The 21,315-nt window shown below is 32.2% G+C and overlaps 1 long non-coding RNA gene across 1 annotated transcript; it reads left to right on the top strand.

The window, feature by feature from the left end:
- Positions 1–19,243: 19,243 nt before the first annotated feature.
- LOC117134176 lies at positions 19,244–20,260 on the top strand. Its single transcript, XR_004458346.1, has 2 exons — positions 19,244–19,645; positions 19,764–20,260. It is a non-coding gene; the product is annotated as an uncharacterized LOC117134176 (long non-coding RNA).
- The last annotated feature ends 1,055 nt before the right edge of the window (positions 20,261–21,315 follow it).

Here is a 21,315-nt window from a genome sequence, read left to right as displayed (position 1 = left end):
AGTTAGTTTAAGGAGTTTTTCGTTAAATACTTAGTTTGAGGGTTTTACCCAAAACAAACTTAGTTGAGGGGTTTTAACGTTAAAATTCCTTATTCTTTCCTTATTACCTATTATTTAAATTCTTATAGTGGGATTTGTTTTATCAAAAAACCAGTTGCAATCAACTGACGAGATATCTTCTTTCCTAATATCATACATTTAATATTTAAATATATATATATATATATATATATATATATATATATATATAACAAGATTTGAGTTACCAAAACTATGTATATATTATAACCAGAATATCTTTAAAAATTTATTAGAAGATATTTTATCTTATAGCTGAATTAAAATTTATTAGAGGATATTCTATCTCATAACTCCTCTTGAAAACTAGGTCATTTAGAAACTTAAACTAATTTTCTATATAAATATCATGCCACCCCCATTAGTTTCACGCATCTATCTTTTAAGTTTTCATATGTTTTTGATCGTTCTAATTTAAATTCTACTTTTATGATCTTGCGCAGGTGTATGATAATCAATAAGTAACTCATAGACGGAAACACCATTACTGGTAATTTTATGGGGGATTCTTCTTCTCCATTTATTTTTGTTCTCTTCCTCTCCATGTTGTATCTCTATCTACATTTTTGCATCAGTAGTGATTCAACTAACAAAAAGAGACGATTCTGTTTATCGAGAAACTGATCATCCCTTTCAAAAAAGGTAATTCTTTTTTTATAAAGTTAAATCACTTATCAAGAATATAATATAATATGTGTATGCTAATCAAATGCAATTTATTTATTATGTGATCCTCTTCGGTACGTTTGAGAACCAAAGGTAATCTCAAAGCGTTTTAAAAACTTTGAAACTCATTGGTGTTGTCCTATCAGTTATATAATTTGTTATATTTTGGAGATTGTTTACATCTTTAAATATTTTTGTTAGAATTACCTCTTTTCTCACTCAATGCTTAGAGAAGGAAACCGTACATCATCTATGATGTTACAATGAAACCAATGATAATAAATCTCAGGTAATTCAAATCTCTCTTTTATATTTCATGGCTGATTTTTTTATTAGGGTTATGCGTGAAATATTTGTTTTTTTCTCAATTATATTTTTTTGATGTTTTAAGGTTAATGTTAAATGTGATCGTTTTCTAAACGTTCTAATGTATTATTTGTTCATATGAACATAATATAAATATCAATATGTAACATCAAATCTTTCATATTAACCATATAAATGTAACATAAGTATTATATAGTTGTAAATATGTAATTATCAATTTAATATTAATGTTAATGCTCGCACATGCGTGCTGGCGGTTCACCTAGTAATACCTAAACTTAATATATAAATTTGTCGGTTTGAATCTTTGGATAGAAAATCAATAGATATTTTAAATATCTTTGATGTTTTGAGTATATTTTGGCTATTCTAGATATTTACTTTTGACTATTTTTATATATTTTCAAGTATTTTGGACAGTTTAAAAATATATCTTATATATATATATATATATATATCTATTTCGGATACCCGAAATACTTCAGTTTGGATCGGGTTCGGTTCTTTAAATACCAAAATTCTGAACCCATTAAGAAATTTAATAAATTTAAGTTGGGTTGGGTACTATTTTTTTGGATCGGATTCTGTTTGGTTTTTCGGATTCGGTTTATTTTTTTTGCTCAGCCCTACAGACATATATGCGTTTACATATAAAATGCATTTATTTTATACCAAGTATATATATATATATATATATATGACACCGTAAAAAGAATTTGTAAAAAAAGTTTAAGGCACGTAATTTATTTTAAATTATATACCTAAATTTTGTGTACAATCGGATATAAAAATTAAAATTTGGTATTATATCTAATATTAAATATATTCCAATATTTGAGAAAGCTAAATATTGGTATTTCCAATTTTAAAAAGTATCATTAAGTTTGATGAACTTAATTGTAGACACTTCAATTAACCATTACACATATAAGGGAAATAGAAAATTTAATACCATTTTATCAAGTAAGAATAATATCTATGGATGATAAATGAAGATTGTAATAAAAAGATACCTTATGTATTGACCAAAAAAATGGGAGTTTTTCAAAACCAACCTTTTTTTCCAAGTCAAACCTAAAACCAACCCCTTTTTTGTCATTGCTATTCATTATTAAATTTTCCATACTATCCATATGTTTTTGAATTATTCACAAAATTGTCATTTTTATTTATTTTTTTTATTAATTTCAAAATTAACAAAAAACCAAATACACCCTAACCATTTCTTCTTATTTACAAAAATGTCATCATTATCAATTTTTCTAACCACCATGAACCATCATTTTTGAGCTCTAAGAGCAACATTATTGGGGGTTTCTTGCTCCTAGGTTTTTAAAATACATGTATGTGTATGTATATATTATATATGCGTATGTAATTGTGGGGTTCTAACCTTTATGGGTAACCCAACAAAAAAGCTTAGAACTCCGCAATTACATATGCATATATAATATATACATACACATACATGTATTTTAAGAATCTAGGAGCAAGAAACCCCCAATAATGTTGCTCTAAAGCTCTAGAATTCAATTTTCAACCACTTTTTTTTTCATTCGAAACAAAAAAAACTTCATTTCCTCTCATCTCCTCTACATTTCTGTCTAAAAAACTCTCATAACTTTCATTTTCATAATCACAAACTTCATATTTTCGAGTTTCTTCATTAGTGAATCGTCAAAGATGCTTCTTTTTTCTCATATTTAGAGTTTGGACGGTTGAAACAGTTGGAAATTAACTTTACACATGAACAAGGTAACTATTTACATGGTTTTCGTTCTTTTTCAGATCTGTGTCGCGACAGTAGACTGTTTTGTATGTCTACGTCTACGTGTAGACTTACGATGCGGTCTACTTGTCAACGCACAGGTTAGTTTTGTAATTGACCCAACAAATTTTTTTCCTAACGTAAACTTCCCCAGCAGTCTCCGTCTTTACCTTTGACAACAAAAATTTTTTTTTTGATAGACTTACCAGGACGTCTATCTAAAAGAGGTTAGTTTTTCATTTGACTGAACTTTTGACTTTTCAAAGTAGACTTCACCGGAAGTGTACAAACTGTAGACTGCCAACGTAGTCTATAAAAGGTCATTTTTGTATTTGACCAAAATTTTGACTTCGTTGAATAGTTAGTTTTGTGTTTGACCAGAAAGTTAAAAAAAGCAATAAAAAATTTATTAAATTGTATACTTAATATGCAGTCTTCTTATCTTAGAAAAAGTGTAGACTGCGTCTAAAGTCTACTTTTTTATTTTGGTCAAATGCAAAACTAACCCGTCGGATTTTAGAGTAGACTTCACACGAAGTCTACACAACCGTAGACGTTCATTTCAATCTACTCATTGGAAGTCAAACTTGGTCAATTGCAAAACTAACCTCTTTCAAAAAAATTCAAACATGTAGACTGCATATGAAGTATAGTTCTGAAAGTCAAATCTTGGATGACTTCTGGTCAATTGCAAAAGCTAACATTTTTAAAGTGTAGACTGAAATGAAAGTCTACATGTATAAAATCACAACTTTTTTTCAAATATAGAAAGCAACCCGTAAAATTTGCAATTGCAAAAACCAATCCAAAGAATAGACCTATTTGACAGTCTACATTGGTAAACTGAAAAGAACGTCTACATCTTCGTAGACTGAATATTTAAGTCTACATAGAAAAATCTATAAAAATGTGAATTTGTGTATTATTCATTAAGTTTTTTCTAGTTTTTTTGTTTGACAGTGTGTGTTAGTTAATCCTAATGGGTTTGAGTGCTTTTGTAAAGAAAATTTGTTATAATTATGAAGGTATAATTCATTTGATTTGACTATGTTGTTAGCTAATAATTGTAGACGTATTTGTAAGTCTTCGTTTATAGTTTTATGAAACATGAAATATTTCTTCGCTGATTATGTAAACCTGTATTATTTTTTGCAAGAAATGGCTCAGATACCTGTTGGATACAGAGAATAGGTGGTGAAAGGCTCTTTGTTGGAGTTTGTGGTCAATAATCGGAAAGGAGGGAGAATGTGTCTTGTGCCGTATGGTTGTACACAAGGTGAACTTCTTGAAATGGCACTTGGAGATTATGGTTTGGAAAAGAAAATCGAGAAGGTGGTGCTAACTTATTCCTTACCAGACGTCATTTTACAGAAAATGGCTCCGGATACTCCTCCTATGCAAGTCACGAATGATAGAAAAGTGCAGAACTTGATCGAGTTAGCTAAGACACACTTTGTACGCCTTTGTGTATCAAGCCAGAGCCAAGTAGAAGCTGGAGTTGATGATGATACGGATGTGTCTGATGGTGATGATAGTATTTTTGCTGATGAATATACTGGTCAAGATACTGATGAAGAGTGGGATGAAGATAGTAACGCTGCTGATGATGTTCAAGCAGCTGCTGATGATGTTCAAGCAACTGCTGATGTTGTTGATGTTGACGATGGTGTAAACTACAATGATTACGGGAAAGTGAAAGATGAGGATTCTGACGAGGATGCAAATGAAACGCTTTATGATGGTCATAAAGCACAATGCTCTGGTGGTGAAGGAAGATCGTTGTCCTTAAAGGACAATATATATGTCGGTCAGAGTTTTGCTAGTAAGGCTGAGCTTGTTCCAAAGCTGAAGTCGGTGGCTGTGGAATATAAATTTACATTCACAGCATATAAGACAACTAAGACTCTCTATGTGGCTAAGTGTCGTGTTCAAAGATGTGGTTGGAAGCTTAGAGCGAGTGTGAAGCATGGGCCGAAGACATTTTGGGTAACAAAATATTTGAAAACTCAAACATGTTCAGTGACGGATCGAATGGCTCAACGGAAACATTATACTCCGAAATATGTTGCAAGACTATTTATATATCGGGTTGGAATTATAGATGGGCTTACTCTGAAGCATATCAAAGACGCAATGAGGAATATGTTTAGGATGAAGCTAGATTACAACACTTCGTACAGAGCTTTGTTATCTGCGCAAGAGTTGGTGAGAAGAACAATAGAAGATGGATATGAGAATCTGCATTCTTATTTGCGTCAGATCGAGATATCGAATCCGGGTACTGTCACATGTCTTGATAAAGATGGTGAAAACAGATTTAAGTATCTATTCCTATCTTTTGGAGCTTCGATAGCTGGTTTTACCTATCTTAGGAGGGTTATTGTGGTGGATGGGACTCATCTACGTGGGAAGTATGAAGGAGTTATGCTAGTTGCGGCTGCCCAAGACGGTAATTTTCAGATTTTTCCATTGGCTTTTGCGATTGTGGATGCGGAGAATGATGAGTCGTGGGAATGGTTTTTTACCCAATTGCGGAGATGTGTTTCTGATCAGTATGCTTTTGTGATAGTTTCTGATAGGCACGGTTCCTTTAAGAAGGTGTGTGAGAAGGTTTTCCCTTGGGAAAGACGAGGAATTTGCTATTATCATCTACAACAGAACATAGTCCAAAAGTTCAAGGGAAATCAGATGTTGTACTTGGTCAAAGGCGATGCTTATGCACATACACTTTTCGATTTTAACCGATACATGGATGAGATACGGAGTATAAATCCCAACCTTGAAACATATTTGGAGAATTCTGACGTCTCGTTATGGTCACAAGTTTAATTTCAAGGTGACATATACAACATAAAGACTAGCAAGATCGCAAAATCTATCAACTCCGCACTTAAGCCAGCCAAAGGATTCCCAGTCTCATTCCTTTTAGAATTTATACGCGAGAAGCTAGGAAGGTGGTTCTTTAAAAAGAGAGAAGATGCTTTGAGTCTCACTTCACATCATAATCGGGGAGTTGAAAACTTGTTGGCTATTCGTGAAGAGTATGCAGATATGATGAATGTGGAGCGTATTGATGGTTGGCAATTTGTTGTGAGAGGAGGACATCGAGATTGTGTTTATGACTTGGAACTTCGAAGGTGTCAATGTAGTGTGTTTGATATTGAGAAGATACCTTGTTCACATACCATTGCAGCTGCAAAGGATGCAAATATTCATGTCTCTACGCTTGGATGCCCATCCTATTCAAAGAATTATCTTTATGCAGCATACCCGGCAAATATATATCCCAAAAGTGACGTTTTGGAGTCTCTCAACACTGATGACACATCACCTGCCAATGAAGAAAGAGCTTCCAACACTGATGACACATCACCTGCCAATGACGAATGAGCTTCTAACGCACGTAATTGTCTTCCTCCAGATGTCAAGCGTGGTCCGGGTAGGCAAAAGAAGTCGAGGTGGCAGTCTTGGCTAGAAATTTCCAGGATGAGGGAAAACCAACCGCGAAATTTGCACAAGGATTATAGTTTCTCCCAGTGCAAACAATCGGGTCACACTCGTCCTAACTGTCTAGGTCAAACATGTGTTGTCAGTCTTATTGCTTTAGATGTTGTCTTATGTCTTATGTGTGAAACTTATTAGTTGTATTGTTACTTTGGATGTTGTCTTATTTCTTTGGATGTTGTCTTATTGTCCTGGATGTTGTTTTATGTCTTATGTCTTTTGTGTGGAACTTATCAGTTGTATTATTGCTTTGGATGTTGTCTTATGCTTTGGATGATGTCTTATGTCTTATTTCTTATGTCTTAATGTGTTAGTCTTCTGTTACATAATGAAGACTTCTTTTGTAGTCTTCTTTTGCAGAACGCAGACTTCTTTTATAGTCTTTTTCTAAAGAAGACTAATACGTAAGTCTCTTAGTTGTCTCAAAGTTGTATGTTTGGTCGAATATGAGCTAAAAAGAATAATATACTGATAAAAAGATGATGTCTAAATAGTAATCGAGTAGAAAACTTTTGTAAAAGTCTTATGTAAAAGAGGACTAATACTTAAGTCTGCTGCAAGCAAATTACATAAGTTTGTTACAACCAAAAGCGTGCTACATCAGCCTGTTACTCACAGCACAATACAATAGTCCAGTACAAAAGCCTACTACATCAACCTACATATATCCGATGAGGAAAGTCACCAAAAAACTTCATACTTTCTCTCACTTCTACCCAAAGAAGTGGATTAACCTTAGTCATAGACACTGAGATGCTTGTAAACATCTTTCTCTGTGTCGTTTATGCTGGTCTCATCAAATATCTCACTCGCCATCTGAGACCTGATTGTCTTGATCTTCTTATCACACAGCTCATGAGGTGGAAATGGCATGCCAAGTGCATAACATTCTATATACTTCAAGCAATAACTCCACAGTCACCACTTTGTTTGTTTTGTGGCACCCCAGATTCACGCTCATGTGTGAATCAACCGTGTACAACTCCTTCTCCCCACCGATAGATAACATATGCAGCATGTACAGTAGCATGCGTGCAATAGGCTTTACGGTCTTAGCAATTTCTGCATCCTCAGTGTAAGCAACATCACTATCCCAGATCACTATGTGTCTCCTCGGGATTGATATCCAGCACGTTCTTGACAAATAATAGCACATATATATCATCAATCTCCAGCGCCCATGTCTTATTTGATCTGTTATATGCTGTTTCCTCGCCTGTGTAGTAGTCTAAGGCGTCATGAGGGAGTAGTTTACCTAAGCAGTCAGGATTGGCAGGAGACGCCAGAAACTATGAGTACTTTGCTGTCCACATTTGAGTAAATACAGCATCTAACATGCAAATTCTGTCGGACCTAAACCATTCCGGGTGCTTTGTGTATCGGAAAGAGATTAATTCCAGCGTCCATGTGCTGTATTTACAACATTAGAGACTCCTACATCAGAGAAATCTACATGCGAAAGAAGTCTACATGAGAGAGAAGTCTACATACCGTGTCAATCAACCATTTTGTAGGAGTTAGTAGTATGTAGAACCAATGACTTGAAGAACCAGGCACCTTCTGTCGCCATTTTCTGTCAATAATCAAATTAAATAAATAAAAAACTACCAAGTCCTTTATATAAAGAGAAATTATATGGTGTTAGATGACTTACGGGTCAAGTTTCACCCAATCAAGAAGAGCAGAGAGCTTTTGGCGATCAACACTAGCAAATGGGTTATATCCCTGGCCTCGCTTCGGCTCGTTAAGTATGATAACTTTTGCCGTGATGTTTCCATCAAAAGGAGAGTGCTGAGTAGCAGCAAGCCTACGTTGCCTCTCACTCTTAGCACGGGCCACGATGCAAGCAGCTCTCAGTTTACCAACTTGTTTCAGTTTTTTCACAGAACCATAACCAATGCGTGACTATTCTTTATCTACTACAACAACACTTATGCCTCCATTCTCATTTTCACTCTCACTCTGCATTTTTTATCAGCAGATAGAACACATTAATAACAACCACTAATAACAAAATGCATCCTTTTACAATCTTATACAAACCAAAAGAGAACAGTCAAAATGCACACGTTTTTCAAACCAAACAAGCTAATATTCCAAGGTTCCAAAACAACATGAAAAAAGTTCCACCGTTCCAAATGCAAATGCAAACAAGTTATTTCTTTTTCACTTATTTTTTGCCCCTTTTCGGATTGATTGGTTTGGGAGATGTTTTGGTACTAACCACAGTGGCTTGGGTGTCTCAAGCTTTGGCTCTTGTTGTCATTCTATTGGGTTTGGGAGCTGTTTCCGCAGCTTTGCTTTCCTCAGATTTGCTTTCCTCAACTTTGCTTTCGCCGGCTCTGCTTTCTTCAGCTCTGTCCTTCTTAGCTTTGTCTCCATCAGATTTGTTTGCCTCAGGTACATCAGTAGATGAACCAGCTTTGGTCTGGTCTTCCTTCCAACCTTCACGCACAATCTTCTCAACAGCTCCCATCTTCGCAGTAAGGCCCTCAATCATGCGGGATTTGTGTCTTCAGAGTATTCTCGCATCTGCTCAGCCCCTCAACCATATTAGAAGTCAGGCCAGTTAGCCAACAAACTATTTCTGCTTTCATGGTCTCCGTATCCACGCCAGGGGACTCACGAGCCTTCTTGCGTGATTCTGCCTCAGACTGTGTGAGAAGAGGACACTGTCTTCTTGCTTTGCACCATCTGACCAGCTTCTGTCTTCATCGGAAGGATCTCCACCTTCACATTTGTCCACAATTTTGTTCCGAAACACAAAATCCACACACAAATTTATATTTTCAAGCGAATCCTAATTTTAAGACATAAAAAATATACGCAAAAGGAACAACCCACACCTAAATGGATAGCCAATGTTCATGCCTAACTGATTTTATAATATAATAAAAATGATTATTTCTATGTGTTTGGCTAAATTTATTGAAATAGAAAGAGTTTTTTATTTAGTAAAATAATTATATGGATTGAAAAATTAAGTGACAAAAAATGTAATACATTTTTATTATTTTAATTTAAGTTATTATTTTATTCATAACAACATGTTTTTGAATTATGTTTTTGGCTACGTAATTTTTCACCAGTTAAAACTAAAATTTAAAAACAAATTAGTAAAAAAAACCTAAACCGAACGTTTAACCATAGGCAAAACCCATTATTTTACATTTTTATTTTATAATTGGCACAAAGTTAATTTTTAAAACTAATAAATAAAAATATGCACTATTATTATTTTGATAATATAATTAATGATGTTATGTATTGCTAAGGTAATATAATTAATGAACTTCTTAAACTGAATGAAATATGAAAAGACAATTAATGTAATTATATTAATAAAATTACTAAAATGACAATTTTTTGATCAAACCATTCATTCATTCAAATAAAAACAGAGTCTACTCCATAAAGGAGAAGTTTACAGATGGAAGCAAAGCTGATTTTGCCACTAAATCAGCAACATAGTTTTCTAAGCAAGGGAAAATTTAAAAGAGATAGATACCAAAGGTTTAGCTAGAGCATAAATGTCATAGAGAACACTTTGGAGCTTAATGTCAATCTTCTTCGCGTTGAGGAGATCAACAAGAACTTTCACATCCGACAGAACGACGACTGGACGTTGGTTCCAGGATAGAGAGATAGCTGCCCAAGTGATGGTGAATGGATAAGTTTTCACTGCTTAATTGTCCTTGTCGATCTCGGGTGCATCACTGGTAGTCTGGTGAAACTGGGATTTCACTATTTTTACTTCTGCGGCTATCTTCGTGATGTAATCACGGAGGTCTCAAATTTCATCGAGATCGTCGCCAGCAGTTTTTCGCGTTTGTCAGCGTTTGCTGCGAGTGATTCGAGCATGTTCCTCGACGAGCTTCTATTTGTTCAACCCAGAAGACGTTTTATTCTTCCTCGGATGAACGAAGAATCCATCCGATTCGTGCAGCTCCAGGTCCTTCTTGGATGCACGTCTGCGTACTCGTCCGAATGATCGGACTGATCGCTGGGATCCAAGTTGACTCGTTCGATTTCATTTTCGTCGGCATCCTGCTCGTGAGGCGGAAGATTTTCTGAGTCTTTCCGTGTTGCGACAGAGGTTATCTGGTTGGAATTTTGTCATGACATATTTCCCTGTTTGTCCACCGAAGTTGCGAAATCGAGTCTTCTTCTGTGGACTCTGGTGGATCCATGTGGAAGGACGACCCTGGTTCTCGCTGTCAGGGTTTCGACATGTTTAGAGAGAGTGCTGATGACCTTATCCTCTTCTTCTGACTTTTTCGAAAAAGTCGTGAACATCTTCTTAAACTCGTCGAGCACCGCGGTGTTGGTATCAGTGTTGACCATGGAGACGTTCGCTGCCGGAGTTTGATTAACGTTGTTGCTGGTAGTGGTGTCGTTGCAAGTTTGTTGATTGTTTTGATCGTCTGAAGACATACTGACCAAGTGTTTTACGGCTGTGAGTTAGATTGATCTGTACCCCCCTCCCCCCTCCTTTTAGCGCCAAACTGTGGGAACCAAAATTTACACCGTTGATTTCCGTTAAATTAGGAAAGCTAAAAGAACCTAACTTTCCTAGAGGTCCAGATTTCTGCTAAGCCAAACGTCAAGTAATCAGACAACGTAAACCGACGAAATCATAAAGTAATATTCCGAATCTGCATGTGAGTGTGTACAAGAAGGTAAGAACCTTGGCCACAAGAGCTGTTGGCGAGTTTTCTAGTTCTATCAACCTAAGACTGCAAAAACCTAATTGAGTCGCAGATGAAGAGTTGCCTATTGCTCTAAATGCTAAATTTGTTGTGTCTCATAGTTCTCTTTTGTGCTCTCACCTTGGCATCCTTTATTTATTCCTCCTAGGTCGGTTTGGGCTTTCCTTTTATACCCCCGGGTTGAGTTTATCTCCTTGCAAAAATATTCTATTTTTCTCGATCTTCACAATTATCCCTTCAAATTTGACATTTATCTTCGAACTTGACATTGTCTTCTTTGGTGAATAAGAGGTAGACCATCATAGTATCCTTGGGCTCAATTTCGTCCAAAATCGTAAGTGGGCTTTTTAGCCGCATCTTAGACCTTTTCGGACCGTGTTTCGACTTAACATTTTTACGATTTTTTTGAAAGATCACCTTTGGTATGACGTCGGTTCTTTTAAGAATAAGTAAAATTAATCGTATAGTCGAGAAATTAAGGTGTTAAGTTAACCGTCGACGTTTTACACGATCGATTTGAACTCATACGAGAAAACAAGTAACAGTGTAGCCGAGGCTCGAAGAAGAAAGTTATGAAACGAGACGAGAGTGCATGATGTTGACAATGTGCGGCCGTGCTCGCCATATGGCGAGCGGGACGATGCTGTCCTGGTCACTGTATGTCAAATTGGTTAAGGCCGAGGGTAAATTTTGGCTATCTTCAGGTGATTCGGATTGTTGGGATATGATTATCGGCGTTTTTCCCGTTTCATTGTTTGTCTCCCGGAAGCCACTTGCCAATATATTGGACTATATATCCCGACAACTTCTCATATAACTCTTTTTAAACTTGTACAAGGCTTTTAGTGTTGATTTTCTACTTCTCTTTTTAGAAAATATATTTTTCGGGAATTTTCAGACGTTGATTTCGTAGTGACCGATTTTAAGCCCAACAAGGAGTTGATTTACCATGAAGTTTACCACTTTTAGACCATCATATATGACCTTTTTAGAGTAAATTATATGTGTTTGGACTTTGTCTTAATTTTCAGGTCCAAGTATGCTTTAGAAAACTTTGATGATTATGGAGCTATTTGAGGTGTTGAACTGCACAGATATGTCATAAGTTTAGCTATGTATGGAGAGCTTACCACTGTGCGATTGAGCCCATATGCTGACGCAAAGTATATCTTTGAGTTAGCTGTCGAATTCTACCGGTTTGAGGTCAATCATAATCCTATAACATAAGTTATTCATGTTTTACTGAAGAGTGGTACTTCTGGCTCGCTAGAAGAAGCTGTGGAAGATATGAAGGAGTGTCTATCGACGACAAGCCTTTGGTGTCAATCGACACTGATGCGAGAAGACGAGTCGAACCTATTTCGTGACCGACTTGGGCTTAGATGTCACCAGATATTACCAGAATGCCTCTGGACGACCTAAAACTCTATTTATGTGTTTTTTTTTTACTTTCTATTGTTCTTAGTTTTATATATGTTAGGAGGGAGAGGAACCCATTTAGAGTCCACTTGGAACTCCAACTGGTTTTGGTTTTATATTTTATATTTTATATCTATTCTTTCTATAATTTTTTGTGCAACTATCCTGTCTGAGTAGATCCACCTGCTAGATCTAGGTTTTCTAGTGTTTCTAATGAACTTCTAAAATATAGAATTGCTAGGATGATTTATTGTATCCTTCACAAGATTTTTTTCATTGCTTGTTTCTAGAGTAATTAACTAGAAACCTGATCATAGGATAGTTAGGCGCACGCGACATCATCGTCAATTACCTGAATTGAATCATGATGTGCTAGGTTGTGAGATGCATGTGAAAGCTGGTTTAGTTAACCTAGTGAACAAATCGAATTGGTTCTTAACGCTTGTCTAGAATAATTATCGATCGATACTCACTCTATAGTATCGATCGACACTCATTCATAAGTTCACATGCAAGAGCTGGAATCACATGATTTCAGGCATCTGATTAGTAAGCGCATGCGAGAGTTGGTTTACTTGCTTATATGAATTTGAGATCTAGGATTAAACCCTTAGCATCTATAGATTGTAGTTCTAATAACCTGAATGAAACCCAAAGTCTAGCAACCCTCATTCCATCACAAACAAACTCCTAAATTTACTTTACTGCTATTTACTGCTTTATATTATTTAACCTAGCTTGATCTGAAACTCAAATCTATCGTGTGAAAGATAGAGTCTCTGTGGATTCGATCCTCAAGTACTACATCGAACCTCTTATTTGGGAGAGTAGCTTGAAGGTTAATTTTAACATATCAACCACTTATCCAATCGATATGTATTCCCATTTTGTTATTCTGGTGGTTTTTATAAGGAATTAATATGTTATGTATTATTAACATAATTTTATATTTTAATAATTATCGACTTTTGTGGACTTGTTTGGAATGGTTGGTAAATTTGGATCAGTCTGTCGATAATCCTTATGAGGAGATTTTTGGTGTACCTCTAACTAAAATTAATTTTAAGCTGATGGATGATAGCTAATTATTATTCTTAATTTAAGTAACTCATAAACATCAAATAAACATCTTTTTAAAATTAATATTCATCTTATATGTATGTTATTAACAATACTACACAGTGGCTGTGAGTTGTAATTCGAAGCTTCAAGACAGCTTGCCTGCTAATTGGATATGAAAAGTTGATGGTTGTAAATACCGCAAACCTTTCTTAGCTTTGCAGTTGTGGCGAGTAAATTACACTGAGCAAGGTGAAATTTTAAATCATTTAAATATTATTGTCATCTATTTAACATATAGGCTTCGAATGGGTAATGCAGATCAAAATATGCAGATAACCAGATAATGCAGATCAAGCAGAACAAATACAGATCATGCAGATCATGCAGAACAAATGCAGATCAAACTCGTTAAACTAATTTACCGAATCATCATATTTTATTGAATGAAATGTTTTGAAATCCAGATTAGACATTGACTTAGTATTGCAATTGGATCAATGGTCATACGGTCCAACCGGTTCAACCGAATTTTATATTTTAAGTTAATTTTAAATTAAATAACTATATATACATGCATAACTATAAAATTATTTTTATAATCTTTATATCATTGTTAGAATCTAAAAATGATATGAAAATAAAATAATTTTTTAAAATAATATAAAAATACAACGAAAGCTAATTTATTTTAGATAGATATTTATAAAACTTGATTTTTTTATTTTTTTTTTTAATTTGGCAATTTTATGTAATTTGAATTTCAGAAAGCGGCCTTTAAAATCAAACCGGATCACCAATTTTAATAAGTTTGACCGGTTTGGATTGGTTTACCGGTTTAACTCAAATCCGGTTATTAGCAAAACTCAAAACCGGTTAGAAGAGCGAGTCACGGTCCGACCGACAAACCGGCCGGTCTGGTACGGTTTTCAAAACATTGAACGAATGATTTAATATATGTAAATAAATATCTAAACAAAAAAATACAAATTCTTATATATAAAAATAAATATTATTATTAAATTAAATACAATGAAAATTTGAACATTATATAAAATTAAGTTAATTACAACATACAATTAATTTTTTTAAATATATAGTATTTTTAGTTGTACATAATATATTTACAGTAAATCAACTAGTAACATATATGTTTTTATATTTATCTAAAACTTATATCACTTTACATATTTTTATAAACAAATATCTTAAAGTTAATATATATTAAAACGAACAAATAAAACCAAAAACTTAATATTTAAAATAATTTTGGGGTTTATGAATGAAAAAGTGAAGTTATGTGTAGTACTTGTAGTTTCAAATAATTAATGTCGGACTCATGTCAGTTTTTTTTTATTAAACCCAAAACATAGCTGAATTAAAAATAGTTCTAATTTACTTCGAGTTTAAAGCAAAAAAAAAACAACAAAAACAAAAAACCCATGAAAGTTCGATTTAAAACTGTATATGCCCGGCAAATATTCAAGTAATTCAGAGGGGTCGAACCATTTTTATTTTTCAAATTTTAAAAAGAGTACCCGTTCAGTTTTTGTAAATTTTGGTGTAGTTTGAGTTTCATATTTTTTTGTTATGTTCTAATTAGATTAATTAGTATATTTATATATTTTATAGCATACTAAAATAATGTGTAAAATACTTTATACAGAAAATTTTGGTTAAATTATGAATATGTCAAGTAAACATGTATATAGGTGTTTTTTAAAATATTATAGAACTTTTTAGTTTATAAATAAAAAAATGAAGTTATGTGTAGTATTTATAGGAAAAAAGACAAAAGAAGAAAACAAAAATAAAAGAAAAAAGAAAATCACCCATTGGGCCTCTGTTTTTGATCAGCCTCTTTTTTGATGTGTTTGCAGGACAATTTTTTTTACCTGTAAAATGTTCTGCATGCAGATAAAACTGCAGTTTATTTATTCTGCATATTAAAGATGAATGGACAAAAAATGCAGATTAAACTGCATTCTATTTCTCCTGTGTTTCTTCTGCATTTATACTGCATCACATTCATACCCAGTATATTCTTTTTTTGTCAACCTTAGCATAGTCTTTAAAAGATTTAAATTGTTTTCAATGTTCAGAAAAAGTCATGATTACAGACAGTAGGCAATGTGCTAAATTCGAATTCGATCCAACATGGATAGTCCTTTTATGGTCGAACGTGGTGAAAAGTGATTGTCCTTTAAAAACCTCCTTACTATAGACTAACTTATAATATAACATATCTAAAGTTTTGTTGAGTACATGAGTTTGCCATTTAAACATATGCAAATTGAAATCTAATCATTTCTACCTTTATTTGCGTGATAAGATTGGCTCATTGCGGTAACACTCGTGAGACTAATTAACAATTAAATAACTCGAATTTTGATATATCAGATTAATTAACTTTATACTTATACACATACATGATATAAACATAATATGATTCTTCATGATTGGTAATATCATATCCTACGTGATATACTGGTTGTCATACGAGATGTATAATAAAACACGTAATATACAAATAATATAAACAACTCTTCATGAGGAATCATAGAAATGTAAACATCAAATTAAGTGGAAAAAAATCTGATACAAACATTTGATTACTATTTATCAACATGTATGAATTATTTATTGCATACATATATATAATATAACTTTAAACATCAATGTTGAATAAAAAGTAAATAATATTTTGAAAAAAAAAGAAGTAAATAATATTTAGAAAGCCAAAAATGCTGAATCATAAAACTGTATTTATCAAAACTACAAATATATATATATATATATATATATAAGTAATAAAAGGAGAATATAAGCCTCAGATAGGCTGACTACGTAGGATAGGAAAATCAACTAATCAGAGAGCCCGAAGTTGCCACGTCGTCTCATTTAATTTTTCATTTTTTCGTAAAAAATGAAAAAACAATGCGAAGGAAAGGATCGAACCCGGGTTAGTATGACATAAATATAGGGCGGTTACCACTAAGCCATTGAAACTTTCTTCGACACATATACAAGAATCATTAAGTATGTACTCACAAACTCTTTTGTTTTGTAAAAGAAAGTAAGTAAGTGACTAAGCTAATATATTCTTTGAAAGTGTGAGAACATTGACAAATATGAAAAATCATAGATTTTTGTTTTCGTGACAAAGTTAAGAATTTTGTAAAAGTAAGTTTAACATATAAATTTTCGTGACAAATATGAAAAAACATAGATTTTTGTACAATTTTGATAAACCAACTCAAAACATAGTTCTCCAATGTCTTAATAAAATATTATTTAAGGATGCAATAATTAAATATATCAATTCAATAAATTTTGTAATTTATAGACAAAACAATAACACAACAAATTTTGAAACATTTGCTTAACCTATCGATTTCTTTTCATGAGAATCCAACTAAACAAAATAAAAAACAATTAGATTTACAAATATTTAATTACCATTTTATTCAATTTTGATTAATTTCAAATTGTAATAATATATCTCTTTGAAGTTACAAAAAAGAATGTTCTTTCTTTATTACACTAGCATTATATATAGATTTTATATACAAAAATAAATATAATATAACAACATAAGCTTGCTTTCCCCGATTCATATGAAAACTTTTTAAGTTATCCACTAAAGCAAATTAATTAAATCAATCAAATTGTTAGAATACAGCAAATTAATATATAATTTTATTTTAAATTAAATTATTTAAAACATGTATTTTCATTAAAAAATAATAACAAATAAGTAAAACTGATTTGTAGGTAATTTTTATGACATATATATATATATATATATATACAATTCTGTGAAAGAAGTAGAAACTTAATATGAAAAAAAATCTTAAATACAAAAAACTCTAAAAGTTTACAACAAAAAAAACTAATAAAAATTAAACTATGATATCACTTGAAAGCTTCTTAGACAATATTAATAAAATATTTAAGCGATATTTAGACAAATTTGATATTTTTTTTCCCAGCCAAAAGTTTATTATTAATTAGCATCAGTTATTTCAAAATGTTTAAGAAATGATGGACAAAAAAATAGGATGGACACATAAATGATATATGAACTATGAATAGTACTTTATAAAGCTGACTTAGATAACACATCTGCACATCCATTTCCAGTCCTTTTAGATGTCTAAATTCAATTTCTTCAGAGCAGTTATTCGACAAAGAGATCGTATGAGATATAGTTTTGATATTCAGATTTGTTTCTTGAATATTAAGAAGATTAATAACTGTAAAAATGTCTCCTTCGAATATGATATGTCTATAACCGAGTCCCCAACATGAGACAAGTTTGTTTAAAAAGTTAATAATTTCATTTTACTTATATTATATAATAAATATATATTATTTACTGATAATAAAAATATAGTTATTCATCTATCACAAATATCTATGCAAATATGTGAATCAAGTACAACAATCAAACAACATAATGATTTTCACAAAGAAATCTAAAATATATATTTATGTTATGTAGTCTTATTTTATATTCTTTAAATAATATAATACAATATTATATATTATTTTTTTAGAATTGAGAAATACATATAATATCTTATGCGCGCGTAGCGCGGCTAAAAAATCTAGTCATATTAAAGTCCGCATAGGCGTGCAAACCGTCAACCTAGTTGTCAATAAAATACAATCAATGTATAAAACTATTATCTTATATACATCACAAAATTCACAAATTTTACTTTAAAATATCTACGGCCTATAATTTCAGCTACAACAAATTTAACTACATCAAAGGTATCTGCAAAAAAATCTACAGTAACAACATTACAGCTACAACCGATTTGTCCACAGCTAAACTTCTACAACCAAATTTTTATAGTCAAACCAATCATCACCTATATGGAGCCATGAACATTTTTTTTTTAATATTCAATTATTCTCTATTACAAGAAAGGTAACAGCTACAGCTTATGAATTTCATTCTTCAGCTGAGATGACTATCTTGCCTTCACGTCTTAACCAGAATCAAGTGTTTGTTGCTTCTTTGCATATTAAAAGAAAAACAATGCAACTAAATCCCTAGTTTTATGGGGTTCATGACGTGTGTGAACTTTATACAAATAAACAAACTACATACAGCTCATTGTACAAGTTCTCAAAATATTAACTAACATGGCCAAATGTCCAATGCGTAGTCATTTACATAAATCTTTCTTTTCTGATAAGATGTGATCTACACACATTTAAATAAAATAAAACACAACAAAGAGAAATATACATTGATCAATCCTAAAGTTCATTGGAAAATAATTTATGAATAAATAAATTTGTCAAACAATCTTCTCTATTAAAAGAGAAGTACCATTTTTATCTACCATAAAAAAAGTCATACTAGCTTTATTAGGTCCATTTCATTAATTATATTTATTTAATTATTTACATTAATTTATTAAATATATAAAATATTAATAATAAATCAATTTTAACTGTAAATTTAAATTTTATTTTTAGTTATAACAAAATTTTGAGAAAAAATCTAACAAAATCTTTCTAAAAATTTAAAATATTTTATTTAAATTAATACCATTGATTAATTTCGTAATTAATAAAATATACTATTATACATTAATTAAAAAAAAGATTTTATTATAAAACAAAATAAAATAAAAGGGTATGCTATTTTTTAAATTTTATAATTATATTCTATATCTTCTTTATTAAAAGAAATACCATAAAAAAATCATACTAGGTCTATTTCATCAATTACATATATTTGATTATTTAAGTTAATATATTTAATATATAACATTTCTAAAAAATCTTATAAATTATATAGATATTAATAAATAAATTTTAACTGTAAATTTAAATTTTATTTCTACTTATAACAAGATATGTTGGAAAAAATCTAACAAAACCTTAATAATTTTTTTTTTGACAGCAAAAAGCATTTACAGCCTCATGCAGACTCTGTAAATCAAAGTGGCAACTCTGCATCCATGTGTACGATGAACGACGGTTGTATCCAAGCACTGCGTGCCAACCGATCCACCATTGTATTCTCCGTCCTAGAAACATGAACGATTTCCGAGTTGGTGAAGCTTCTTCTCAAATGCTTAATATCCTCCAGGTAACTTTCAAATACTGGCCATTCCTCTGGTTCCGAAACCATCTTCATCAGTTGAGAACAATCCGTTGCAAACGTGACCCTGTACTGTCTTAAGTTTTTCATACATTCCATTTCCCAGATTAATGCCTCCATCTCTACATGAAGAGGTGAGAGACTTGCCCTTACATTCCTTGCCCATAATAGACCCTCAAACCCCGGAAGAGTACTGAGCCAGCGTTGTCCTGAGAACGAATCTTTATCTTTCCAAGAACCATCCGTAAAACACCATCTTCCTGTGGTCTCTATGTTTGATCTGTTTTGTACTTCAGGTGCCACCCTTGGTGTATTGATAATATGTGCCTTAGTCCAAAGTGTTGATTCCAATTCTGCTAGATTAACCGTCTCTCTCGGATCAATATCTATATTGCTGAAAACTTTATTATTCATACCCTTCTAAATGTACCATAATATCCATGCAAACTGATGATCATCCATTTTCGGGTTGATTCTCCAAAATAAGTGATCCATATTAGCGAATAGAGAGCCAGTAGGAAAATAGTTTGGATTTGATGGAATCTTAGATAATGTCAACACTTGTCGTGCCGGCGGACACTCAAAGAAAACATGATTTATTGATTCCTCTGGATTTCCACACCGTACACAGACTTTATCTCCTTTTATTCCTCTTGATTTTAAATTCTTTGTCACTGCTATACAACCTGTCAGTAATTGCCATAGAAAATGTCGTATCTTTGGAGGACACTTCACTTTCCAACAGAATGCCTTGAGTATATCCACATTGGTGCCATAAAATTCTGGTGGTTTTTCCTTGTCAGGATATATCCTTTCGACTTGATACCCTGATTGAACTGTATATCTCCCATTATTAGTGAAATGCCAACCATTCCTGTCTTCCAACTGATTTCTACTCAGAGGAATACTTTCAATCAATTTCACGTTGTTGGGATCAACCAAAGTCCTAAGTGCCTGTAAATTCCAAGTGCAGGAATCCTAATGAATAAAGGAATCCACTGTAAGGTCCGGATAACTGTTATGAACATTTTTGTTTGCTGGTCTCGGGCAAGTGGATGGGATCCAAAGATCATTCCATACTGAGATAAATAAAATTATAAAATATTTTTAAATTATTGCAACGATTGATTTCATAATTAATAATATAGTATTATTATAATCTATTTACTTATAAAATACCACAATATACTAAAATAAATAATATAGAAATATAAATTATGCTAAGAAAATATCAATTCTATAGTAAATAAATAAAATTTTAAAATGTATTGTATTCAGTCTGTAAAAATTAGAAAAAAATGAAGGAGATTCTCAATTTGTTTATTTCATACTATGAATTTATTTTACCAAAGTCGAAAATATATTAATATATAATAACAATTAATAATAAAGTAAAATGTATAAAACAAATCATTATACATTAATAATATCGAATAAGAAACATAACTAATAACATTATAGATCTACATAATATATAACACTAAAATCTAAACTATATCTTTGAAAGTTTTGCGATGGTATATGTTATATATTTATAAAATGAAAATCTACCCGCACGGATGTGCGGGTGAAAAATCTAGTTAAGCTTAAAATAGAAAAAAAAAAGAACTACGATTGACTAAAAATGGAAATTTGATTGATGATTTAAAGACGGATAC

Source organism: Brassica rapa, chromosome A05 (assembly GCF_000309985.2).
Source record: "Brassica rapa cultivar Chiifu-401-42 chromosome A05, CAAS_Brap_v3.01, whole genome shotgun sequence".
NCBI classification, from domain to species: domain Eukaryota; kingdom Viridiplantae; phylum Streptophyta; class Magnoliopsida; order Brassicales; family Brassicaceae; genus Brassica; species Brassica rapa.
This window is presented reverse-complemented; position numbering and strand designations above follow the sequence as displayed.